Source organism: Crinia signifera, chromosome 9 (assembly GCF_055691185.1).
Source record: "Crinia signifera chromosome 9, ASM5569118v1, whole genome shotgun sequence".
NCBI lineage: Eukaryota > Metazoa > Chordata > Amphibia > Anura > Myobatrachidae > Crinia > Crinia signifera.
Genome location: NC_139225.1, coordinates 129253969 through 129281956, shown reverse-complemented (window position 1 = coordinate 129281956; position 27988 = coordinate 129253969). Strand labels below are relative to the sequence as shown.

Genomic DNA, 27988 nt, shown 5'->3' with positions numbered 1-27988 from the left:
AAGCTTCAAAAGTGATAAAATGGAGAGTGATAAACAACCAGCCAATCAGCTCCTACCTGACATTTTTCAAACCGTCTGTTACATGGCAGGTAGGAGCTGATTGGTTGGTTGGTTGTTTATCACTCTCCATTTTATCATTTTGAAGCTTAGTGCATCTGGTCCTTTAAAAGTAGGAAACTGTGTTAGATACAGAGGCTCGACTCAGCATAATCCTGTCCTGATAATAGTGACCAGTCAGGAGATCGCTCTATATTAGATAGAGATCTGGTGCTGCTGATCCTGTCCTGATAATAGGGAGGAACCAGGAGATGTCCAGGATATGATACCTTCTGGCTGATGAGTGTCCAGCCATTGAGGGGTTACACTATGAGCCAGACGTCAGGGTCTGTAGGGATTGCACAGTCAGGGTAGGGGAAGGTGAATGTATTCTGGCTCCTCCTTTGCTCTATGCTCAGAACTGAATGTGACTCACAGATATGAGACTGCTCTGTGTCTGACAAGGAGAAGAGAATCATATAGGTCCATGCACTATAACCTGATGTGTCTGTCTGTCTGTCTGGGGAACATCACACAGGTAATATCACCTTGAATCCTTTCACTTGTCTATTACTGCCCCAATGTAGATCAGTGTTAACCCTTTAGCACAATACTTTCACCTTGTGCTTCATTGAGAGAGGCTACATATCCATAGAAGGGTCTCTAGAATGGAGCCTCACAGGATACAATGTACTGATATAAAAGGACTACATACTGTATTTCTAGAAAAATCATTCTATAGTCAATAATGGCATTGTGTTTCTAGAAAGAGTCTATAGAAGGTTTCTAGAAATGGCCATTTAACCATTGTCCTTTAGATATGGGCTGTATCAGTTACTCCTGGCTTCTAGAGAGGGGTTATATGTATGTACATTGGTTCAGAATCACATTAAGTAACTGTGCGAGGTTTAGAAAACTAGGTTATATTATTATTATTATACTACAGAAATTATATACTAAATTATTATACAAGGGTTCTAGTAATGGCTATGTACTCGAATTAAGATCTATCTTTATAAATGTTGGCTCATAAATAAAGTTGCTAGATAGTTATACTATTTTACTTTTTACTATTATACTAGTTTACTTTTTAAATAATACATTCTACAATTATTATTATTATTATTATTATTAAATGTTTCTTATATAGCACATACATATGCCGCAGCGCTTTACAGAGAAGCCTACATAGTCACATCAACTAAGTAGGCTTCCTCAAAATGAATTTCTATCTATCTATCTATCTATCTATCTATCTATCTATCTAATCTGTCTGTCTGTGTCTATCTGTCTATCTATCTATCTATCTATCTATCTATCTATCTATCTATCTATCTATCTATCTATCTATCTATCTATCTATCTATCTATCTATTCTGTAAAACTTTGCAGTGCAAGGATCTATACGTCTTTAAGCCGTTCCTGGTAAGGCTAATGTACATATGATTAGTCTAGAACAGGGGTTCCCAAACTTTTTTGACTCACGGCACCCCGAAGCATCAGAAATGTTATCGTGGCACCCCTAGGCTAAAGGTTTCTCATTGAGTAAATCAGAAACAAATATCAAATTAAATAAATTGTGTTTATATCTCATCCTTAGGATCAGTTACATGTGGTAATGGACAAAATGTACTTCTGTTTGTCCATAAATTGACTATTATATTGGATATAAATAACTTGAATTGGTCCTGGACCATCAACCCAGGGCACCCCTGCAAGTCCCCCAAGGCACCCCAGGGTGCCACGGCACACAGTTTGGGAACCACTGGTCTAGAATAATGTGGCTAGTCTGCGTTTTAAGCTGGGTACACACCATACAATATCGGTGGTTCCAAAGGACAAATGATCTAGCGCTAAAACACTAAACGATATTGGTGATGATATTGTTCAGTGACATCCCCAAGAACCCACCAAACATACAATTTTGTCAGATTTGACTGGATGTCCAGATAACGGGATCGCTAACGACCCACGGGAGCTTCCATCGTTAACGTAAATAATATGCACAATAATAATTTTAGCAATATCGTTATTGTACATATCGTTTGGAAATAACTTACAGTGTGTACCCAGCTACTTGTGTCTGTAATGTATCAATGATTGTAATAGGATAACTGGAAAGTCAAACGGAATATGATTAATTGCAAGCTCTTTGATCTTTGTCCATCACTTTGTACTTGCCATACACACAACTCACTCATGCAAACTGGGATAGTTTGGTGAATGCTACTGTGTGGTCCGAGAGCATTCTGTACTGTCCTGACGTGAGGACTGGGACACAGGAAATCTCAGTTATGTCCAGGATAGGGAAAGCTGTCATGCAGTTACTCATGTGGTTTCCATATCGGAGATGTCCTCTCTACAGATGAGCGAGTGGGTTAGCTGTGGAGACAGTAAATAACATAATACTGAAAAAGTAGTATCTACTGGGCATTAATGTAGGGTACACACCACGACGACCCGCTCATGATGCACATCGTAAGCGGGTCGTCAGTGTCTCGTCCGACCTGCTCACGGTGACGCGGGGGGGGGGGGGCACGACCCGCTCACGATGTGCACCATAAGCGGGTCCGATCCGATGGCGACCCGCCCCCGGCTGTATAGTCGTTCGTCAGATCCTACCTGCAGCAGGGGCCGCGCAACGCATTGGACCAGAACAGGGGAAAAAAGGGCCCAATCTACCTACAATCTACATCCAATTGGTCGGAATTGGATCTAGATTGAGGGGATCGGGCCATAGTCGTCCTGGTGTGTACCCAGCATTACACCCAGCAGGATGTGATCACAGAACTAATATGTATGGGAAACTACAATTGGCTGGGATATATACTGGGCTAGCCCTCTAAACAATAATAACGGAAAAATAGGGACTGTTGGTATTTTTTTCTGCCACAATTAAAAGTTATGATATGTTTCTTTGGTATGCTGCATTCTGGGAAAATAGTTTAACCCTTTGAGTGCCAAGTGAATTTGTCAAAATAGGTGTGAAAGTTGGCAAGCAAACATTTGTATTCCTCATAAAGACCTGTAATGTTTACCTTATATAGGAAATAATGGGGGGATGAGAGATTGAGAAAGTGAGAGATTTGGGAAGAAATCTCCAGGTTTTTTTTAAAGCGGCAATCATTTACACTGCAAAACCAAACTGATTTTGCAGTGTAAATGATTGCTGCTTTAAAAATAACTGGAGATTTCTTCCCAAATCTCTCACTTTCTGATTCTCTCACCCTATTACATCTCCCCCATAATCTTTTTTTTACATAGCATTTTTTTATTATATCAGGGTTGCCGACTTTCAAATGCTGGGAGAAGCCCGGAGAGGAGACTTTCATTACCCGTTCGGGGGGGGGCTTGACTGTGACGTCATTAAGCCCCGCTCCCATTACGGAAATGGCCGAAATCACTGATCTCCATGAAGGGGGTGGGGCTAAAATTACACGAGTGTGTCGTTTTAGCTCCGTCCCCCTTCTCTGTGACCCGCCGATTGCGGCATTTAAATACCACAATCGGGGGGCTCAGTGGGGGTCCCCCTGATTCCGGGAGGGTTGCCCACCCTTCCGGGGGACCGGGAGGGGGACCCGATTTTCGGGAGACTCCCGGTAATTCGGGAGTGTCAGCAACCCTGTATTATATTTATACAACAAATGTGAGCGACGCTGGCATTTTTAGCGGATGTTGGCACTGGAAGGGTTAACAACTGTTATTAGTAGTGACATTAATATACAGTCATACTGTACATTCTCAATACACACATGCATACACTCACATATGACTCCTTTGTAACCTGCACTGATGGAGCAGACACACTATGAGCTGTTAGTGACGCCATGTCTGAGATGTGTCTGCACCACCTGGATCCATCCCAGTGTTCCTGAGTTAGCAATACTTGGAGGCCCATAAAGGTTTCCCTGCAACTGGAATGCAGCATAGACGGTAACATGTGTTCCGGTGACACTACCTTTTCTTGTTATCTTGCTTCTGTGCTTTACTTCCATGTGATTACTGTGTATGATCAGACATAGTTGTCTCTGTCCTGGGTTACAAAACAAAGCTGTACCGAGTACAACTGCTGGAATCCCAGGCAGTGCAAACACAGCAACCATTCTGGTCACATAAACACAGTATGCGGCTGAGAAGGGGAATCACAGGATAAGATCATGCATTTGGGGAAAGTGGCAGGTGGCCGAATACAGGTTGAGTCTCCCATATCCAAGATGCTTGGGACCAGTGTATTGGAATACGGGGTATGTGTCGTAAGGTCGACAGTAATTGGGTTGACAGGCAAAAGGCTGACACATGAAAAAGGTAGACTTGGTCAAAAGGTCAAAACAAACAATAGATTGACATGAAAAAGGTCAACATGTATTTGGTGTCTATGTCGCTCGCGATGCTTTGGCATTATTGTATTCTCCCTCTATGTCACAAGGTTATTTAAGTATGAAAAACACCCTTTAAAAAAAAAAAACAACTCATGTCGAACTTTATCCATGTCAACATATTGTTTGCGTTGACTTTTTGACCATGTCGACCCAACGAATGTTGACCTTTTTCATGTCTTAACCCTTTGCCGGTCGACCAATAGTGTCGACCTATTGACGTAATTACTGTTGCCCTATAGACCACATAGCGGAATGTGCGCCTACCATAATGAGATGTTACGGGGGAGCTATACACAGACTGCATTTATGTTTCAGAAATGTATATGGGTGCCGACTGAAAGGTCTACATTGTCTAGTTAGACAGTCAGAGGGTCGACTCGACACCAAGAGGTCAACATGCACTAGATTGACACAAAGAGTCAACATGCAGTAGGTCGATGTTGACAAAAGGTCAACATGCAATATGTCGACATGTTCAGGGAGACGGATGAAAGGTCGACAGTCAAGGGGAAAACTTGGGGGTTTTCACGTTTTTTGTCCTGAATGTCAACATAGACACTGAAACATAGCACTGCTGTGCTCGCCATGCTTCGGGCAAGGTACCTCGCTGCGCTCAGCACAGTATTTTATTCTACAACACGACCTAGTGGATGGTAGTGCATAAATACAGCCTGTCGGCACATGTCGGTTAGAAAAAAAACACGTGAAAAACCCCATATCGACCGTTTGACTGTCGAAACTTCCCCATGTCGACCTAATGCTTGTGTCGCCCTAATAACCCTTTTGACCTATCCCATGTTGACCTTCAGTCATGTCGACCTAATGATTGTTGACCTTCGTGCATGTCGACTTAGTGGTGTCGACCTAATGCTTGTAGACCTAATGACCATATCCCGGTGTGGACCTACTGACTGTCTTCTCACAAGTTGTGTCACAATGTACTGCTCTGTTATGTTATACACCCCATTCATTATTCTGATACTAATGTCCCTCTTATAGGGCTCTCTTCACATACAGTAGGTATCAAGCATCAATACCTAAAATGGAGTGATGAAATGGAGTGATGAATAGCCAGCCAATTAGCTCCCAACTGCCATGTCACAGGCGGTGTTTGAATAATGACTGTTAGGAGCTGATTCACTGGTTGTATCACTCTCCACGTTATCACTTTTTGAAGCTTGATACATCTGGCCCTTGCAGAGATTACTTCATAAACCAGGCATCCGTCACAATTACTTCAATTAAATACACAGTCCTTGTCTTTATGATGTTGAATTATTTGAGGAATGTAAATAACTTGTGAAAGTGAAGAACAATTAGCAGTGTATGTAGCATTGGATTCATTGGGCAGTACGGATGGTGTAATGCAGGGGTCTTCAACCCGTGGCCCGCCGACTTGTTTTTACTGGCCCGCCAGTCAAAAGATTCTTGCTTTCAAAAAAAAAAAAAATCCTTCCGCGCTGTCCTCTTAGCAGAGGGACGCAGCGGAGGATGCTGCTGGGTGACGTTGAGGCTGGGGCGGGCGGGACTGTGTGCAGACATGCGCATTGTCTACTTCCTGACGCCGTGCACACGTCCCGCCCGCGCCCTTCCAGACAGCTGGGAGGAGACTGACTGACAACTGCTGCCAGCCGCGCACTGCACTGCATTGCACCTCAGCACCTGTCCCTTCTTAGCAGCAAAGACAGACGCCGACATCGCCAGCAGCAGCAGCAGCAGCAGCCCTTTGCAAGGGACAATGAGGCAGGTGCCTTAGGAGAGGGTGAGCTGTCTGTTTTTAGAATTGTTTTGTTGAAGGTGAGGGTGAGGGTGAGGTGAGCTGGCTAGGGTGAGGGTGAGGTGAGCTGGCTTAGAAGGCTGCATTTAGAAATGTTTTGGGGGTGCTGACTATGGGGGAGGGGGGCTGGCCGTGCAATGTGGCCCTGTGTATGGGGAGAGTGCTGAGTATGGGGGAGGGGGGCTGGCAGTGCAATGTGGCCCTTTGTATGGGAGGGTGCTGACTATGGGGGAGGGGGGCTGGCAGTGCAATGTGGTGCTGACTAAGGGAGGGCTGGCATGCTGTGCAATGCAGTGCTGACTATGGAGGGCAATACTGGGACATTTTGTGAGGGACACTACTGGTGGCATTTTATGAAGGACACTACTGGTGGCATTTTGTGATAGGCACTGCTGGGGGCATCATATGCATAAGCAGGATTATTGGGGGCCTTATAGTGCAAGGTGCAATGGGCATCATGGTGTGAGGCATGATGTGCAATGGGCATCACGGTGTGTGGCATAATGTGCAATGAGCATCATGGTATAATGGGCCTTCATGTTTAGATGTCACTGTGCGGCCTTTAGACAGCCAACTTAAGCATGGAAGGACAACAACTATTCCTGCAGTAACCAATGTCTGGCCATGCAGGCGCGCGCAATTTCTTAAATACCAAGTTATGTATGGGGGGCTGCATTTTTATTCTGTTTGCACTGGGACCCTAATTGTTTAGAAATAACCCTGGTGCTGACTATATATTGGGGGCAGGGTTTATGTGTATGGGCAGCTGTGCCAACTATCTATGCGGGGGCTGTGCTGTCTATCTATTAAGAGCTGTGCTAAATACCACAGTAGAGCTTAGTGGCCCTCGGGCATCGTTGGATTTTTTAATGTGGCCCACACGGTCTTAAAGGTTGAAGACCCCTGGTGTAATGTTTAGAATTACTGCCTCACAGCACTGAGGTCATGGGTTCTATCCCCACCATGTGTTATATATACGGGGCAGTACGGATGGTGTAATGGTTAGCATTACCTCCTCACAGCGCTGAGGTCATGGGTTCTATCCCCACCATGTGTTATATATACGGGGCAGTACGGATGGTGTAATGGTTAGCATTACCTCCTCACAGCACTGAGGTCATGGGTTCTATTCCCACCATGTGTTATATATACAGGGCAGTACGGATGGTGTAATGGATAGCATTACTGCCTCACAGCACTGAGGTCATGGGTTCTATTCCCACCATGGCTCTCACTGTGCGGAGTTTGTATATTCTCCCCGTTCTTGCGTGGGTTTCCTCGGGGTACTCCAGTTTCCTCCCACAATCCAAAAATATACAGGTAGGCTAATTGGCTCCCAACAAAATTAACCCTAGAATGTCTGTATATGTGGTAGGGAATATAGATTGTAAGCTCCACTGGTGCAGGGTCTGATGTGAATGGTCAAATATTCTCTGTAAAGTGCTGCAGAATCTGTTTGCGCTATATAAGAAACTGTTAATAAATAAATTAATCCAAAACCAATAACTCTTCTGTAAATAGATAACCTGTAGATCTCCAGTAAAAGGCCACTTAAGGACAAACCTCTTGAGGGATGAAAGTCTTTAAGAGATCACTCTGTTGAGAAAGTACGCTCTCTTCATAAAGCTGAAGTGATCAGAGTGCCCAGGGAACAGCTGTGTATCATGCCCCCCACCCCTTTACACTCAGAGGGTGCAAGCGTCAGATTTGTAATGCCATAGAATTCCTCCGATGGATTTCCCGCAGTGTTATAATAACAGATGTAGGGTCCAGCTATGTGCTTGTGTGTACATACCTACATTGCAACCACAGCCTCGCCCGGTAGAAGCATTTTTGCAGGGATCCCTTGGGAGAAGGTTTGGCGATTCTGACCTAGGGATTGGAATTTAAGTGTGAATTTGTTTAAAGTGATCTTGAAATCTAGAGCAGTACAGCAGCATAATATTATATATCATACTAGTTAAAAGCCTGTCAAAATGCTGTATAATACCTCCCTTCTGGTGTATTTACAGCCTTATATAACTAGTAAACATATTCTCTGCTGGTGCATCTACTGTACGGAGTCTGACATATAAATAAATTCTAATAACAGTGTACTGGTGAAAGTACTGCCATATAAATAAAATAATATCTCTCTGCTGGTGCATAAATATTATACAGGTTGAGTATCCGGTATCCGCATATCCATTATCCGATTTATTCCAAAAAACGTGTTTTTTCTTTGGAATAGTTCGCATTTTATTCTCCCCCCCCCCCACCCTTTTTTTATACTTACCTAGTCCTCCGGCGTCCACGGCAGGCCTTCAGCTTCATCTCCGGAGTCTCCAGCGGTCCCAGGAGTTCATTGCGTGAGTTCACAGGCACGCGGGTGACGTCACCGGCGCGCCTGGGAACTCGCGCAATGCACTCCTGCATACCTCCCAACTTCTGTGCTGATGAAATAGGGCCACTAGCGTCCGGAAACGGGGCATATGCAAATGAGGGCACGGCTTATGCTAATTAGCTGCAACCTCATTTTCATACGAGAATAGACGCTGTGCGCATGCACACAGCGTCTATTCTATTAGATTGGGGGGTCTCCCAACTGCCACCCCCCGCAGCGGGACAATGCCTGCTGCGGGTGGGACAGCGGGACAGGACCCGAAAATCGGGACTGTCCCGCTGTAATCGTGACAGTTGGGAGGTATGCTCCTGGGACCGCTGGAGATGCCTGAGATGAAGCTGAAGGCCTGCCATGGACGCAAGAGGACTCCATGGACGCTGAGGGAACATCGGAGACCCACCAGGGGACAGGTAAGTATGTAATAAAAAAATTATTCCAAAAACCGGAAAAATCCCTTATTCGGAATGATCGTGGTCCTGAGCATTTCGGATAAGGGATACTCAACCTGTACTGCCGTATAAAAATAATATCTCTCTGCTAGTGCATAAACTCAGGGTTGCCGACTCTCCCGGAATGGCTGGGAGTCTCCAGAAAATCGGGACCCCCTCCCGGCCCCCCTGAAGGGTGGGCAACCCTCACGGATTCAGGGGGGACCCTGCGCCCCGGATCGCGGCGTTAAAATGCCGCAATCCTCGGGTCTCAGAGGAGGGGGCGGAGCTAAAATGTCACAATCGCGTCATTTTAGGCCCGCCCCCTCCACGGAGATCCGTGAATTCGGCAGTTTGTCATCATGGGGATGGGGCTTAGTGACGTCACACTTAAGCCCCGCCCCCTGAGCGGCTGCTGGAACTCTCCTCTCCGGGAGAAGCCCGGAGAGGAGAATTATAAAGTCGGCAACCCTGCATATACTGTCTTAGATAGGGTGTTACAGGTGTCTCCAGGAAGCCATTCTGCAGTGTTGTTAATGGAGGCACTGTACCTTAAGCACAGATAACACATACATGACTGTGTGCCAATCTGCCACTGCCTGCCGGAGGCTGACGATTTGCCCACTGCTCCTCGGCTGGTGGTAAACACGATTAATCCAGATAGGGGTCTTTTTGGGGCCATCCTGTCTGCCGCTGCAGTGCCACTCCTAGATGAGCCACGTGTTTGTGCCGCACACTTGTGTGGCTTAGCATAGTTATCCAGCTACCTCGGTGCAACCGTTTGCCCTAAAAACAATATTGTGAGGTGTGAGGTGTTCAGAATAGTCTGGAAATGAGTGGAAATTAATGTTATTGAGGTTAATAATAGCGTAGGAGCAAAAAAACACAAACATTATGCAATTTCAGCAGTTTTTATGCATTTAAAAAAAAATCAGAACCCAAAATGTTTAGGGGGTGTTTTGGCAAAACCCATTAGAACCCAAAATCTGAAGGTAATCAGAACCCAAAACCCAAAATGCGACAAGTGGCCGGTGCACATCCCTAATAAAAACAGCCTGTGACATAACAAAATTGCGGTACCCGCAGAGTGGTATATGGCCAGAAGCCAGGTGTTCACAATTCAATGTTACACAGGTAGATATAGCAAAGTCCTCCCAATGCGTTTTGACAGACGAGCTGTCTTTTTCAAGGCTGGAGAGTGACTGTCACCAGTGGAAGTGTTTAGCTGTTAAGCCATTGGAGAGTTCTAAACAATGGGGAGGAGTCAGTACAGGAAGTGCTCCCTGCTAGTTCCCCACAGGTTAAAAACATCTTTTACAGTGTCCCAACTGATTATCTCGCCATGTGTCCGTTAGGAAAATCAGCCCTATTAGACATATTATAAACAAGGCGTAGTTCAGCCATTTTTATAAGCGCCGTGGACTTTTTCTGATACCAGAAGTGGCAGGTGACAGGCATATGGAGCGCAAACGTCACTTCCACCACCTCCAGTAGTGTGCAATAGCAGGACGTGGCAGGTGACACGCTGTCTTAACAGCTCCCACTCTCCATATCCAGCAAGCTTGAAACAGATCAGTGTCCCTGCAAAAATTGCTTTCACTTTCTTTTTAAGGAGTAATTTGGTCCGTCCAGTGCTTTCTAGTGGTCACTGGAGCTATTTCGCCTTATAGAGGTGAGGAGTAGTTAGCCTTTTTTTTATATAGTAGGGATGTTCACCGGACACTTTACGGGTTTTGGGGGTGATTCTGTTTGGCTCTTTAACATGTGAGGGGATGTGTAAAGAAAACACCTCCCCTCACATGCAGTGTTCCCTCTAAGCTGTGCGCACGTGCGCGCGCACACAACTCAACAATCGTGCGCACAGACATTACAACTGAGCGCACAAAGCAGCAGTGGTCCCTTTTTACAGTTGTGGACTCAATTAATGTGTGTTTCACCCAATAACTACATTGTGTGCTGTGTTTTGAATGTTTAAATGTTTAATATCATTTTTAAGTAAAGTTAACACAAATACTGAACGTCATTTTTCAGTTATATATAATTGACGCACAAAAATTAAAATTTCCTTTCCAAAGTTGCACAGCCAAAATCTTTTGCCGCACACAACCTTCGTAAAATTAGAGGGAACATTGCTCACATGTCTCCGCACCAGGAGAAATCATTCGATGGATGCCGACCATCGATTGATTTCTCCTGCCTTTGCAAATAAAAGTGAGTGGAAACTGAAATTTTCTCAGTTTCTTTATTTTTTTTATTCTGTATGTAACATTTCTGGACTGTGAATATTTTACGTACAATATAATTTCATTATAAGTACACAACTTTAGCAGTCATTTCTGGGGAGTACAGTTAACCACCAACGACGACGTTCCTAGTACTCTAACCCGATCCACCTAAACCACGCCCCTTGTCCTCCCGAACCAGACCTGTTTATGTATATGCAACACACCTTTCCTGGTTGAATGAGGGGTCCAGGTAGGAGGTGCAGTAGTGTGGCACTGCAAAATGCGTCAACAACATGCAGACGTCATGACGCAAAGCTACAACTCGCAGAATTACACTGACAACACCTACAGCCAAATTCTGACTAAAGTGCAAAAATTCATGGCCAAATTTATATCAAGATATTTCAGCTTTAAAAATGTTCTTCAATGAAAGTACGGAGAAGAGCTCTTGCCTGGTAAAAATCAAAATCATTTTATCAAACTTGTAAGAATAAGATCAATTCCAAAATGATAACAGCGCTTATGAGAATAGGTTGTTATTGTAATGGAATCTTCATAAACCATAAAGATCCAGATAAATTGGTATATTACCTGTCCATGACAAATGTTTGTTGTTGTACACCCATCGTTTCAATGTACAGTTGCTCCCAAAGGTAATTCCAGGTGTAAAATAAAGTCCACAATAGGTCCACAGTGATTTGGGGTTAGGGTATTGTAGACTGGCAAGCTACTGACGCGTTTCGTTGAAGGTCCCCATGTACTGGTGATATACCTAATACACATATAATTCTGGATTTTCTCCTTGATATAAATGGCAGCTGCCTAATTTAATTAGAACAACCAGGAATGGACTATTTCTAGACAAATCCACACATTTGAGTTCATACAAATGTCGCATTTATAAGGGTAAATGGAAACGACTACGCACTAACATGTCCAGTTTTCAATTGCAATTGTATTTGTCCTAATGTTTTTGATTAAACACGTGTATAATATATGTTTATGAGAAATCAATAACAGTATCTTCTCATAAGCGCTGTTATCGTGATGAAATTGTGGTACAGGTTGAGTATCCCGTATCCAAAATGCTCGGGACCAGGAGAATTTTGGATAACGGATTATTCCGTATTTCGGAATATTTTAATATTTCAATGATGTATTTTGAAGTATCTTGCATTTATGCTGTATAAACACATAATATACACACAAATATATTTTATTACCACATAAAATACACACAAACATATTTTAATTGTTCAAAAAACAAGGTTTCAAAACGTGAAACAAAATGTGTGTACTATCTCAGCACTGAATTTGAATGCCAAGCAATCATTGTCTTGCACATATATAGTGCCAGTTACATATCATGTCCCCAGTGATGCTGTTACATATGTCCCCAGTGAGTTTTTAGCAAAAAAAAATTTTTTTTTCACTTTCTGGAATGTCCGTATTTCGGAATAATTCGGATAACGGATATTCGGATACGGGATACTCGACCTGTAATATAATTGAAGCAGGACTGGCTCCTATTGTATGACAGCTGCTATACATAACATTTGAAGTGGCGCCTGGTCAGTTACTACAGTACCTCTCTTTGCTAGTAAGATCCTCTACTACAAGATGGCTTATGGCGGATGAGCAACCTTCCCAGATGTACAAGTGTTCTCTGTTTCACAATCATGGGAAGGACTCATAGAACTACCAAGAAAGGACTCTACAGTACAAGGCGCCCTAATATTGAGACTTGCAAAACAAACACTTCCAGCCTCCTAGGAGACAAGAACTGCAGGAATTCTACAGCAGATAAGGAAGGAGCTTGGTGGAACTGGTACCACCGCCTGGCTGGGGAACCTGACAATCCTCACATAAGGCTCTCGTTGTTGTATCTCTCCTCTGGAGAGATTCTGGTCCTGCAAGGGTTAATGGGAACACTGGATCCAGGGAATTTAGACTGTGAGAAGAGGGTGAACTCTCACCTCGGACCCCTCTGGAGCCCCCCCAAGGCCCCTTACAGAGGATGCAGCAGATGGAGGAGTGCAGGAAGTATAACCCTTTCATTGCCACTCCACTCATCACAGTCTCGCACCATGGCATTATCACGCACACTGGGTATGCATATATGTAGGGCCCTGCCTGGCTCAGCTGTGCCAGCAACATGCATCAAACAACCTGCCAGGGGACTTGCAGTGCAAGCAGCGCACAGTGTCTGGCACCGCACTACAAAACTGTGAAAAATGTAAATAAACTACCACATTCAGCAGCCTTTGCTTCCGCACAACAAGGGCAGCTGGGAGCTGTAGTTTATTTTACGTTTCTTCACAATATAACACACACACACAAAATAAACAAACACCCTCAGGATTAGTTGCTGGGAATGGTAGTTTATTTGCATTTCTCCACAGTACTGCAGTGTGCAGCGGTTCCAGACACAGCACAGCAGCGCCAACACCACTGCCTGCTATGGTGGACATAATATGTAAAGGGCACTACAACTGGGCTTTCCCCATGAGACCTTTTTCGGAAACGTATGCCGGAGAGTATGAAGTATATATCTGCTTACCAAAAACAAAAAGGGCCTTGGGTGGCTCTGCGCACAGACAAATCGGAGATATATCCCCACAGACTGTATTTCATACTTGCCTACTTTAAAACTAGTTTCAGGGAGATTATAGTTGGTAAAATAATTGGTACTTGTTTCCTAGAATGGCCACAATCGCGGGCATCGTGTACCTTAAAGTTAAGGTACACGATGCCCGCGATGGACCCGATTTCCTTTGAAATCAGGTCCATTTTGCTGGCAAAATCGGGGGCATCGCGTCGGTCGCGTGCATTAACATGGCTTCCGACGCGATGCCCGCGATTTTGCCATAGGCTTCAATGTTAAATTATTTTTAACATTGAAATCGGGAGCATCGCGTCGGTCTTGTGCCATTATAATGGCACAAGATGAGATGGACTTGATTAAGTCCATTTTACATAGGAAACAATATGAAATGGGCCAATATGACCCATTTCACATTGTATATGGCCCCGTCGTCACCCCATGATTGACGCCAACCCGAAGCGTGGCGAGCGCAGCGAGCCCGCGAGGGGCGGCGGTGCGCGTCCTCCGACCTTTTCATACCCCTACTATCCACGTCGGCGTGGAGTTGAGAATATAAAGTGTGGCGAGCCACCGAGCCCGAAGTGTGGTGAGCGCAGCGAGGGGACGCGCATACCTGTGAAGTTATACGCGTCCCCTCACTTTATATTCTCAACTCCACGCCGACGTGGATAGTAGGGGTATGAAAAGGTCGGAGGAAGCGCACCGCCGCCCCTCGCTGGCTCGCTGCCCTCGCCACGCTTCGGGTTGGCGTCAATCGTGGGGTGGCGTTGAGGGGGTAAAATTGGGGGTCTGGGGAATATTTTACATTGAATCCAATGTAAAATAGGGTCCTAGAGACCCTATTCACATTTGATTCAATGTAAAAATCGGGTCGATCGCGTCGGTCGCATCGCATGTGATTTGGTCGCATGCGATGCGACCGACGCAATTTTTCCGACACGACCACCCCGATGCAAATCGGTGTGGCCGTGCTAGGAAACAAGTACCAAATAATTTTGCACAATGCCTCAATGAGGGGGCGTGTCATACTCCACCCAAAAGGCGTGTCTAGTTCCATATATGGAGAGACTGTGAAAAGAGATTGTGAACGTGGCACCTAGAAGCGTGGCTGTGCACTGCTACATCTGAGAGGAATCTTGTAACATGACTTACAATCGTAGATGAGCCCCAAAGCAGTTATTAAGAGCTACTATACTTGGTAAAGTGCTGGGAAATGGTGCTGATGTAAATGTATCTGTCCCTCATTCCTTTTTTCCCAAAAATGTAACAGTGTAATGTGGGCTAGGTGACATGAGGGAGATTGCTAGACTAATAAGGGAGAGAGGGAGATTGCTGCTATTTCAGGGAGTCTCCTGCAGAATGCAGGAGGGGAGGTAACTATGCTGTATTTTGTTATATAGTGATAGACATATCTGAATCTGAATGACCAGTTTGGCACTATATGGTGAAAGGCAAACTAGGCAAATACCTAGGGGAATACCAAGCCTGTGTCATAATAATTATTGTGTGACCACACCCATTCCCAGCAAAAATACGCCCCATTTTGGCCTGCATGCACTGTACCTATGTAAAATATGCCAGTTGTGCTTCCAGTGCTTTTGCCGACAAGGCGCCAAAATGAGGATTGCTATAGGGTGATGGGTTTTCTGGATGCTGCTGTGATCTGTACTGCTGTGTGATGGGTGCTGGGTCAGAGTTTGAGCTAGGGGCAGTGCTAGGGGACACTAAACAAAATCTTGCCAAGGGCATCAAATTGGTTAGGGCCAGCTCTGTGTGTAGGGTAAGATTCTCAACCATGTTACTGTCTCTCTGTGTCTCGAACATACTTGCTGACATTTTTATTGAGATCCTAAAAGGGAGAGCGGATGCCGGAGGAGCTACAAACCACATAATCTGTGCCAGTGTCAGATCTTGTGAGTGGTCTGCCTGCATCACATCGGACCTGCTGTCACATACATGCGATTTGGATGCTTTTTATGCGATTGCCGCAATTGCATAAAAAGTGACCAAATCCTAAGTATATTGCCCTAGTGTATGGGCATATTTACAATATGAATGTCACAGATTCAGCCAACCTGATTTGATCCAATAAGAAGGGAAACGTACAGCGGTCAGATCCACTTCCACGCCAGTACTGATGAGTTGCTTAGTAACAGCCAGATTGGTTCACCGCACATGAAGTAACAGTGTACATTCAATGCTGGGATATCACAGATGATGTCAAGCAAGTGGGTTTACTGGGGGAAGATCATGTCAAACAAATCTTATTGACTTTTTTGACTGGGTGACAAAAGTAGTAGATCAAGGTGGGGCTGTAGATGTAGCTTATCTAGACTTTAGTAAGGCTTTTGACACTGTCCCACATCGCAGACTGTTAAATAAACTTGAAAGCTTGGGATTGGATTCTAAGATAGTTGAATGGATAAGATTTTGGTTGCAGAACAGAAAACAGAGTTGTAGTAAATGGAGTACAGTCAAAGGAGGGAAACCCAGGGATCTGTACTTGGACCACTGCTTTTTAATATCTTTATTGGTGATATTGCAAATGGAATTGAGGGTAAAATGTGCCTTTTTGCAGATGATACGGTATAAAGGTATGCAACAGGGTAGACACACCAGGAGGGGTAAAACAAATGATTGAGGATCTAGGCAAATTAGAGAAATGGTCAAGAGAATGGCAACTACAGTTTAATGCCAAAAAAATGCAAAATCATGCACTTGGGTCTCAGAAATCCAAAGACTAAATATAGTATAAATGGCATTATAATGGAAACTACTGAGGAAGAGAGGGATCTAGGTGTCACTATTTCAAGGGACTTAAAAGCAGGTAGGCAATGTAACAAAGCAATGAAGAAGGCAAGTCAGATGCTTGGTTGCATAGCGAGAGGTATCAGCAGTAGAAAGAAAGAAGTAATAATGCCACTGTATAGGTCATTGGTACGACCTCACCTAGAGTATTGTGTTCAGTTCTGGAGGCCATATCTCCAGAAGGATATAAATACATTAGAGACTGTACAAAGAAGAGCAACTAAAATGGTGCATGGCCTACATCACAAAACGTACCAGGAAAGACTAAAAGATCTTAATATGTATACTTTAGAGCAGAGAAGGGAAAGGGGGGACATGATAGAAACTTTCAAATATATCAAGGGTTTTAACAAGGTACAGGTGGGAGACATTCTTCACAGGAAGAGGAGCAACAGAACACAAGGACATGCACTGACACTAGAGGGAGGAAAATTCAGGGGAAATGTGAGGAAGAATTACTTCACAGAAAGAGTAGTAGATAAGTGGAATAGCCTCCCATCAGAGGTGGTAGATGCAAATACAGTAGTACAATTTAAACATGCTTGGGATAGGCATATTGATATCCTTACAAAAAAAATAAGGATTAAATATGGTTTGAGGTAACATGTTTAAAAAAAAGGGGCAGAATAGATGGGCCAAGTGGTTCTTATCTGCCATCAAATTCTATGTTTCCTGCGACTGCAGTATGTGGGCCTAAAGATCATGGTTATCATACACATGGACAGTGAGCATAGTTAGCCTGCGTGGTCTTTTTATGGTAGCGGGATGTCTCTGCACTGAGCATTTTTTCAGCCCAGCTATTTTACCCATCATCGTGCACCATACACACTGGGCATAATCACCCAGTGTGTATGGACCTTTAGGTAAACTCTGGTTCTCCAGAAGTTATTCAGTTAAGAGTTTCAGATGGATCCGATACGGTTTCCCGGCGGTCGGGATCCCGGCGTTTGGAATCCCGACACTGGAATCCCGACCGCCGAAATCCCGACCGCCGAAATCCCGACAAGGGGGGGACATGGATCGCCCCCCCTTGCGGGCTCGCTGCGCTCGCCACGCAGCGGGCCCAGTGCCTCGCTACGCTCGGCACGCTATTTTATTCTCCCTCTATGGGTGTCGTGGACACCCACGGAGGGAGAAAGTTTCGGGATTTCGGCGGTCGGGATTCCAGTGTCGGGATTTCGGCGGTCGGGATTCCAGTGTCGGGATTCCGACCGCCGGCAAATTAACCGCATCCCTTTCAGATGACTGCAAGAGTATGCTGGGACTTGTAGTTCATACTTGCCTACTTTTGAAAACTAGTTTCAGGGAGATTATAGTTGGTAGCAGAATTTTGCAAAGCACCCTATTGAGGGGGGTGTCATGCTCCTCCCAAAGGGCGTGTCTAGTTCCATATATGGTGAGATTGTGAAAAGAGATTGTGAACGTGGCACCTAGAAGCTTGGGTGTGTACTGCTACAGCTGAGAGGAATCTTTTTAAATGATTTATATCCAGATGTAGATGATCCCCAAAGAGCTACTATACTTGGTATAGTGCTGGAAAATGGTGCTGATGATTCATTGTAAATGTATCTATCTCTCATTCCTTTTTCCCCCAAATATGTAACAGTGTAATGTGGGCTAGGTGAAATGAGGGCGATTGCTAGACTAATGAGGGAGAGAGAGGGAGATTGCTGTTAGTTCAGGGAGTCTCCTGCAGAATGCAGGAGGGTAGGCAACTATGTTGTAGTTCAATGATAATTGAAAGCAACAGTTTTGTTACCATTAACGTATATGGATGTCCTCATCAGTAACATAGTGTAACAATATGTTACATGGGGTGTGAAGTTTTAGATAGACAGTGTCTAGATAGTCAGTCAATATGTCAACACCAATAGGTTGACAGGGTCCAAATATGAAAAGGTTGACATGAGTTTTTGAAATGTTTTTGTTGTCACCTGTCAACATGGACCCTCAGTTAGTATAAGGCGTACCCTCACAGGGCTAGCTTTGCTCACCAGTGCCATGGTGAGGCACCAGGGCCTGGTGCCTCACTTTGCTCAGCACACGTTACCATTGTCGATAGTCCACTTGGATGGTCAAGTATAGAAAAAAATCCCCCAAAACTCATGTTGACCTTTTCATGTGTCTACCTTTTTAAGTCAAACTTTTGACTCTGTAGACCTATTGCCTCTCAACACTTTTTCAAGTCTGCCTTTTGACCATGTCGACCTTTTGACTCTGTTGACCTATTGCATGTCGACCTATTAGTGTCGACCTATTGCCTATCTAGACACTGTAGCTCTATCAACCAGGACCAGTAACATGCTGTCAGATCTAATAACACTTAAATATAACAAGAGAGATAGAGACTCCCAAATATTTGTTCTCCACTCTGGAGCTCTGACCTTCATGCAGTCAGCAGGAGTGTAGCAGGAGGGATGGCCTGACAGATGGAGGGGCGCAGCCCTCGCACTGACATATTTTTGGCAGGGAGATCTGGACTGGAGACAGGAGACTGATACTGTAATGTAACCGTCTTCCTGCAAGGAAATGCTGACACACACTGGGCCGTGATTACAGAGGCACTTTGGTCACTTACTTCTCTGTGCCCTATTAGCCTGGCCAGGACCTGATCATATAGCAAGAGGTGACATGGGTCCTAGACCACTTATTGTGGGCCTGATTCAGACCTGGGCTGCAAGTGTACGGAGCCCTGCACTCTGAAATCCCGCCTTACATAGGGGTTTGCAGGGCTGCGAATGGATGTGTACGAAACCGCATCTGTCCGAATGCGTCAGCTCAGAGGAGAAATCTTTCTCTGCTCCCTGGTACTCACAGCCGCTGTGTAGCCCAGGACTCACTCGGTGGCTGCGTGCAAAACAGCCGTTTCTGGGCGGGCATCTTCGGGTGTGGATCGTTTGGTCTACAACAACTAGGTCAACAAGCATTGGGTCGAAACTGCTAGGTTGATATGCAGCAAGGTCGACATGGGTTAAGGTCGACATGGATCAAGGGGGAAAACCCCATGTCAACCTTTTGACTGTCAACCTAGCTCATGTCTACATAATGCTTGTGTCGACCTAATGTCATGTTGACCTAGACCCATGTCAACCTAGAACCACGTCGACCTTGACCCATGTTGACCTTAACTCATGTCGAACTTGACCCATGTTGACCTTAACCCATGTCGACCTTAACCCATGTCGACCTAGTGGTGTCAACCCAATGCTTGTCGACCTAGTTGTTGTAAACCTAATGACCGTATCCCACATCAACATCATGCGCCTGCCCCATGCAGGCAAAATACGCCAGCATTTGGCTGGACACTCCCAGCATTTCCTTGGTAGCGACCACCGTTTTTGGCACACCCAGGAAACTCTGGGGATCCACCCCAACCCTATCAACCCTGATCTAACGCATGCACATTGCGGACAATGGGGGTTATTCTAGTTTCATCGGTCCCCTGCGCGTTCGATTTTTAGCGTCCGTGCATGCGTAGTTATGCGCACGTGCAGATCCTTGGTGCGAGCAGGCCTGGCAAACTGCAGCGTTCCTAGCAGTGTGGGCGAGGGGCATGGGGCACAGCCCATAGGAACGCCCAATGTTCCTATAGTAATGGACCGGTGACGTGGGTGCAGGGGGCAGGCAGCTGATGTCAGTGTTATTATGCCGTGTTATTATGTGAATTTTGGCTCATTTAATTTGGCATCATGTGTAAGGGGCAAGTATAATGGGGTTTAGTATTTTGTTGCATAATGTGTAGAAGTTGTATATGGTGTGGTACACTACACTCAAGAACACGCCCCCTGTTGAGTGGCCACACCCCCTTATCTGGAGCCCACCTTCGGCGCGTGCACAACTACATCCTTCACTTTTGTCGCCATGGTGGGCCTGCGTACTTTAAATGCCAGGGCCTATTTTTAATCCCATTCCTACCCTCTATCTGCCGCTCTGTTAGCATGTACACTGGCACCACTAACACCGTCCCTCCCTCACCCAAACCCTCTTTTATCATCGTGCCCCCTCTGTCATTTTATCCTGGATCCGCCCATGTACCAGGCTGATCTTCAGTATATTAATTTGTAACTATGTTTATCTGTCTGAGAATATGACATAATCAGGAATAATATCGGAATTACTGTACGAATGAGGCTGGGAGCACATGTAGTAAGTGCCGTCTTCTCCCTGACTGAGATTTCTGTGAGACATGCCAGGTCAGTAGGGCGGGTGAGCGGATGATGTGACCATGTGTGCTTGGAACATAATACACACTGACATGATGTGTTTGTCACTGCTGATTTTGCTGATGCTGCATACTAAATAATCCCATCTATATATATACAGGCAGTGCTGGGTGCATTAATGGCATTCGGTGGCTGTGTGCCTCTAATCAGGTGTAATCCCCGGGCACATCTCCGATGCAGGCAGACGGCCGGACAGCTAACGTCGCTGTTCACCTGTATTGGGGGGGATTCAGGTTCTTGGGCACCGGGGGTACTAGATGGTGCCCAACAGAGTCTCCGAGGCCCTCGCATCGGTGGGGGGCATGCAAGAGGCATGCATGCGAAAACCCATGAAAATGGGTACGCCAAGAAAATGGGTGCGCCCAGGAAAATGCTGGGTGTCTATATGCGAATGGAGGTGGCTTCCCGTGGTCTGGCAGCTGACGTCGCCGTCAACTGCCCATCCTGGTTAAGTAGCAACGAGCTGCAAATCTAAATCACCAGAGAGTAACTTAGATTTGCAAGAGCTACATAAATCATTCAATGGTCGGCAACCATCAAATGATTTGGGGCCTGCACGCAAGGCTGCGCTTGGACATTCGCCGTCCAGCGGGTTGGGCATTAGTTGGCTCGCAAAGCAACAAAATTTGCTTCTTTGTGAGTCAACCAGAATGACCTCCTAAGTGTTATGCATCATACATAGGGCCATAATAGAATGACTAAAGGTCTGTTAATGCAGCAAGGTGCAGAGGACCAGGGGAGGGGTGGTGCAGATAGGATCGGAGGATGGGGTGGGCCTGCAGCAGGGTGGGTGCATTTACTATGATTGCCATAGGAAATGGGGTGTGACGACAGATGGGGACTTTTATTATCGGAGACCACATGGTCATAATACATTTACTATTCTCCATACACTTTCCACTTAAGGGAAAAGACAGAAATCTAACCTGAAATGAATCCTGAATTTTACATTAGTGCAGGGAACCAGCTGGGATGTGAGTGGTGTCTGATTAATCTGTGAGATCAGCTCTAGGGCCATCTGTCTGCTGGGACAAACTGCTCCTTCTAGGGAGGCTACTGAAATAAGGGCAGCAGCAACTTCTCTGGACAGGTTACTATACCATACTATACATAGTACTATACATACTGCTATACTATACATATTACTATACTATACATACTGCTATAATATACATATTACTATACTATACATACTACTATACCATACATATTACTATACTATACATACTACTATACCATACTATACATATTACTATACTATACATATTACTATACTATACATACTGCTATACTATACTATACATATTACTATACTATACATACTGCTATACTATACATATTACTATACTATACTATACATATTACTATACTATACATATTACTATACTATACTATACATATTACTATACCATACTATACATATTACTATACTATACATATTACTATACATACTGCTATACTATACATATTACTATACATACTGCTATACTATACATATTACTATACATACTGCTATACTATACATATTACTATACATACTGCTATACTATACATATTACTATACCATACTATATATTACTATTACTGTTACTGTACATATTGCTATACTATAAATATTACTATACTGTACATACTGCTATACTATACTATACATATTACTATACCATACTATACATATTACTATACTATACATATTACTATACATACTGCTATACTATACATATTACTATACATACTGCTATACTATACATATTACTATACCATACTATATATTACTATTACTGTTACTGTACATATTGCTATACTATAAATATTACTATACTGTACATACTGCTATACTATACTATACATATTACTATACCATACTATACATATTACTATACTATACATATTACTATACTATACCATCTCCTATATATTTGGCTACATCTGTCACTCAAAGTGGGTGTCTGTGTCTATAACGCTCTGTTCCTGGACTTTCCTCTTAATGTGTGATTGCCTTCATCTGTGCTGAACACCTTTCTGAGAAATTAACCTGTTTAAAACAGGTGATGGCAATCATACATTAAGGGGAAGTCTAGAAACAGAGCATTGTGTCCCTCCTGGAGAGGGTCATGTTGGGAGGTATGTGACAGAGAACCAGCCCAGTGAGCCCACAGACAGTGCCAGACACCCACTGCCTTCCCATGTTGCCCAGCACTGCTACTCCACAGCCACCAGGTGAGCACCCCCCTCCCGCGATTTGCGGCAAAACCTCCGCCCCCCGCGCGCCCCCCCTCCCGCGATTCGCGGCAAAAACACCCGCTACCCCGCGACCCCCCTACCGCGATTCGCAGCAAAAACACCCCCGCGACCCCCCCTCCCGCGATTCGCTGCAAAAAGAACCCCCCCACGACCCCTCCCGCAATTCGCGGCATAACCACCACCCCGCGACCCCCCCCTCCCGCGAATCGCGGCAAACCCTCCCCCGTGACCCCCCCCAATTCGCGGAAAAAACACCCCCCCGCGACCTCCCTCCCGCGATTCGCGGCAAAAAGAACCCTCCCGCGACCCCTCCTTGCACGATTGGCGGCACCCCCCCTGCGACCCCCCTCCCGCGATTCGCGGCACCCCCCCCCCCCCCCCCCGCAATTCGCAGCAGCCCCAGGATTAAATGGCACATGCAAAACACTGACATGGCTATGGTCGACAATGAAAAAGGTTGACATGAGTTTTTTAATTTTTTCATATTCATTGTCATGTGTCGACATGGACACCAATGAAGTGGCACACTTATGTCAACATTTACATGTGTTGACCTTTCTGTGTTGATTTTTTCTTGTGGCGATTCGCGTCACACCCCCCGCAACCCCCCCTCCCGCGATTCGCGGCACCCCCGGTGACCCCCCACCTCCCGCAATTCGCGGCAACCCCCCACCGGAACCCCTGTGAACCCCGCCCTCCCGCGATTCGCGGCACCCACCCCCGCGACCCCCCCTCCCGCAATTCGCGGCACCCCCCGTGATTCGCGGCAGCTCCAGAATTAAATTGCACATGAAAAACACTGACATGGCTATGGTCGACAATGAAAAAGGTTGACATGAGTTTTTGAAGTTTTTTTGTCATTTTTTGAATATTTTCATATTCATTCTCATGTGTCGACATGGACACCAATGAAGTGCCACACTTATGTCAACATTTACATGTGTTGACCTTTTCTGTGTTGATTTTTTTCTTGTGGCGATTCGCGTCACCCCCCCCCCCCCCCGCAACCCCCCCTCCGGCGATTCGCGGCACCCCCCGCGACCCCCCCCCCTCCCGCAATTCGCGGCAACCCCCCACCGCAACCCCCATGAACCACGCGATTCGCGGCACCCACCCCCCCGCAACCCCCCCCTCCCGCAAATCGCAGCACCCCCCGCGATTCGCGGCAGCCCCAGGATTAAATGGCACATGCAAAACACTGGCACGGCTATGGTCGACAATGAAAAAGGTTGACATGAGTTTTTGAAGATTTATTTCATTTTTTGAATGTTTTCATATTCATTGTCATGTGTCAACATGGACACCAATGAAGTGGCACACTTATGTCAACATTTACATGTGTTGACCTTTCTGTGTTGATTTTTTCTTGTGGCGATTCACGTCACACCCCCCCGCAACCCCCCACCTCCTGCAATTCGCGGCAACCCCCCACCGGAACCCCTGTGAACCCCGCCCTCCCGCGATTCGCGGCACCCAACCCCGCGGCACCCCCCGTGATTCGCGGCAGCTCCAGAATTAAATTGCACATGGAAAACACTGACATGGCTATGGTCGACAATGAAAAAGGTTGACATGAGTTTTTGAAGTTTTTTTTTTTCATTTTTTTAATATTTTCATATTCATTCTCATGTGTCGACATGGACACCAATGAAGTGCCACACTTATGTCAACATTTACATGTGTTGACCTTTCTGTGTTGATTTTTTCTTGTGGCGATTTGCGTCACCCCCCCCACAACCCCCACTCCCGCGATTTACGGCACACACACACCTCCCCCGCGATTCTCGGCACCCCACCCCGTGACCCCCCCTCCCGTGATTCACGGCACACCCCCGCGACCCCCCCTCCCATGATTCGCCGCAACCCCCGCCCCGTAACCCCCCCTCCCGCGATTCGCGGCACCCACCCACGCGACCCCCCCTCCCGCAATTCGCGGCACCCCCCCGCGATTCGCGGCAGCTCCAGAATTAAATTGCACATGGAAAACACTGACATGGCTATGGTCGACAATGAAAAAGGTTGACATGAGTTTTTGAAGTTTTTTTTTTTTTTTTTTTGAATGTTTTCATATTCATTCTCATGTGTCGACATGGACACCAATGAAGTGCCACACTTATGTCAACATTTACATGTGTTGACCTTTCTGTGTTGATTTTTTCTTGTGGCGATTCGCGTCACACCCCCCCGCAACCCCCACTCCCGCAATTCACGGCACACACACCCCCCCCCGCGATTCTCGGCACCCCACCCCGTGACCCCCCCTCCCGTGATTCACGGCACACCCCCCGCGACCCCCCCTACCATGATTCGCCGCAACCCCCGCCCCCGTAACCCCCTCCCGCGATTTGCGGCAACCCACCCCGCGACCCCCCTCCCGCGATTCTCTGCAATCCCTCCCCTCCCGCGATTCGCAGCATCCACCCCCCCACAACCCCCCTCCTGCAATTCGCGGCACCCCCCGCGACCCCCCCTCCTGCAATTCGCGGCACCCTCCGCGACCCCCCCTCCCGCGATTCGCGGACACCTAAGTTGCAATACAGGGCATCTTTCATACAATTCTAACCATATTTCTCATATACAAACGTTCACAAATTAAGGGGACGCAGCCCCTTACGACGGTGTGAAGAGCGCCCATAGGGCGCGATGAATCACCTAGTACTATAAATATTACTATACTATGCATATTACTATACATATTACTATACTATACATACTGCTATACTATACATATTACTATACCATACTATATATATTACTATTACTGTTACTGTACATATTGCTATTCTATACATATTACTATACTATACATTTTACTATACATATTACTATACTATACATATTACTGTTATTATACTATACATATTACATATATATTACTATACTATACATATTGCTAAACTATACATATTACTATACTATACATATTACTGTTATTATACTATACATATTACTATATATATTACTATACTATACATATTGCTAAACTATACATATTACTATACTATACATATTACTGTTACTATACTATACATATTACTATACTATACATACATACTGCTATACTATACTATACATATTACTATACTATACTATACTAAAAATATTACTATACATATATATTACTATTACTGTTACTGTACATATTGCTATACTATACATATTACTATACATATTACTATTACTATACCTATTACTATACTATACATATTACTATACATATTACTATATATATATATATTACTATACTATACAGTACATATTACTATACTATACATATTACTATACTATACATATTACTATTACTATATATATATATTACTATACTATACATATTACTACTAGGTGATTCATCGTGCCCTACGGGCGCTCTTCACACCGGCGTAAGGGGATGCGCCTCCTTAATTTGTGAATGTTTGTATTGTGAGAAATATGGTTAGAATTGTATGTAAGATGCCTGTATTGCAACTTGAGTTATAGGTGAAATGTGTTAAATAGAGAGCACATGATGTGGAAGGGGGTGTGTATTGTTTTGTTTAATTAAAAAGTGGTTACAGAGTAAGATGTACATTGATAGTGTGGAGGGTACAGTGACATTTGTGGGTGTGGGGGTGTGCGTGCGTGTTGTTTAGGTGTGTATGCAAAAGTATAGTAGGGTGTTTTTGAGTCAGCGGCTCCCCACTGGCGGAGGTCACGACACAGGAAAACAGGAAGCCGGGTAGTGATAGGGGTGTGTGGGCATATGGGGGACTAAAGAGGAGGGTGGGGGACACTGTGCAGCTTCCGCCAGTGGGTGAGGGTCCAGCGTGGTAGTGAGTCAGTGTCTCCTCTTTCTGGGTGGGAAATCTGGCCCTGGCTGCCGCTCTGCAGGTTCCCCCACTTCACACGGGGGAAGGGGGGGCCGCAAATTGCGGGAGGGGGGGTTGTGGTGGTTCGTGAACCGCGGAGAGATGGAATTGTGGGGGTCCGTGAAACACGGGAGGGGTGCGGGGGTGCCGTGAATAAAGGGGGGCGGGGGTGCCGTGAATCAAGGGAGGGGTGCCGTGAATTGTGGGAAAAGGGGCGCGAATCGTTGGAGGGGGGGTTGCGGGGGGTGCCGTGTATCGTGCGGGGGCGTGAATCGTGGGAAGGGGGGGTCCGTAACTTGCGGGGGGCGCGGCGTGAATCACGGGAAGGGGGGGTCGCGGGGGTCCGCCACTTGCGGGAGGGGGACGGTGGTGCCGTGAATCGCGGGAGGGGGGTCGTGAATTGCGGGAGGGTGGTCGCGAGGGGTGCCGTGAATCGCGCGGGGGTCGTGAATCGCGGTAGGGGGGTCGCGGGGGTCCGAGAGTTGCGGGAGGGGGGGTGTGCGGTGACGTGATTGCGGGAGGGGTGGTCGAGAGGGTCCGCGAATCGCGGGAGGGGGGGGTGCGGTTTTTTCCCCATGAATAGCGGGGGGGCCCGCGAATCACGGGAGGGGGGTCGTGGGGGGGGGGGGGCACCTAGTGGCTGTGGAGTAATGGTGGATGGTGGGCGTGTACTGTAGCCCTGGCTGGGCCGGGGGGAGGTGATGCCAAGGGGGTGGTGGTGTGTATCACACTGGTTTTTTCCTAGGGGGGACGGGTTTGTGTAGAACACTGGGCGGGAACGTTATACACACAGGCAGGGCCGCCAAGAGAAATCCTGGGCCCCGGTACAGCAACTTCCTGGGGCCCCCATGGACGGAGATCCCCGCACACTCTGCGGACCTGGTGTTACGCCACTGCTTCCAAGGTGGATACACGTACAAAAATGTACACTGTAATGCCTATTACACATGTCACACACCCATTACAATGCTCATTGCATATTAAGAAGTTAACATGCTCTACCAGGGGTTAACATGCTCTGCCAGGGGTTAACAT

At 45.9% G+C, this 27988-nt stretch overlaps 1 protein-coding gene across 1 annotated transcript in view; it reads left to right on the top strand.

Moving 5' to 3' along the window:
- The first annotated feature begins 432 nt into the window (after nucleotides 1-432).
- The window catches only part of LOC146036017 (cdc42 effector protein 2-like), a 41173-nt gene continuing 13617 nt past the window's right edge, over nucleotides 433-27988 (top strand). The window contains exon 1 of the mRNA XM_083159769.1: nucleotides 433-574. The gene's annotated coding sequence lies outside the window, so the exon portion shown is untranslated. The remainder of the gene's footprint in view (nucleotides 575-27988) is intronic.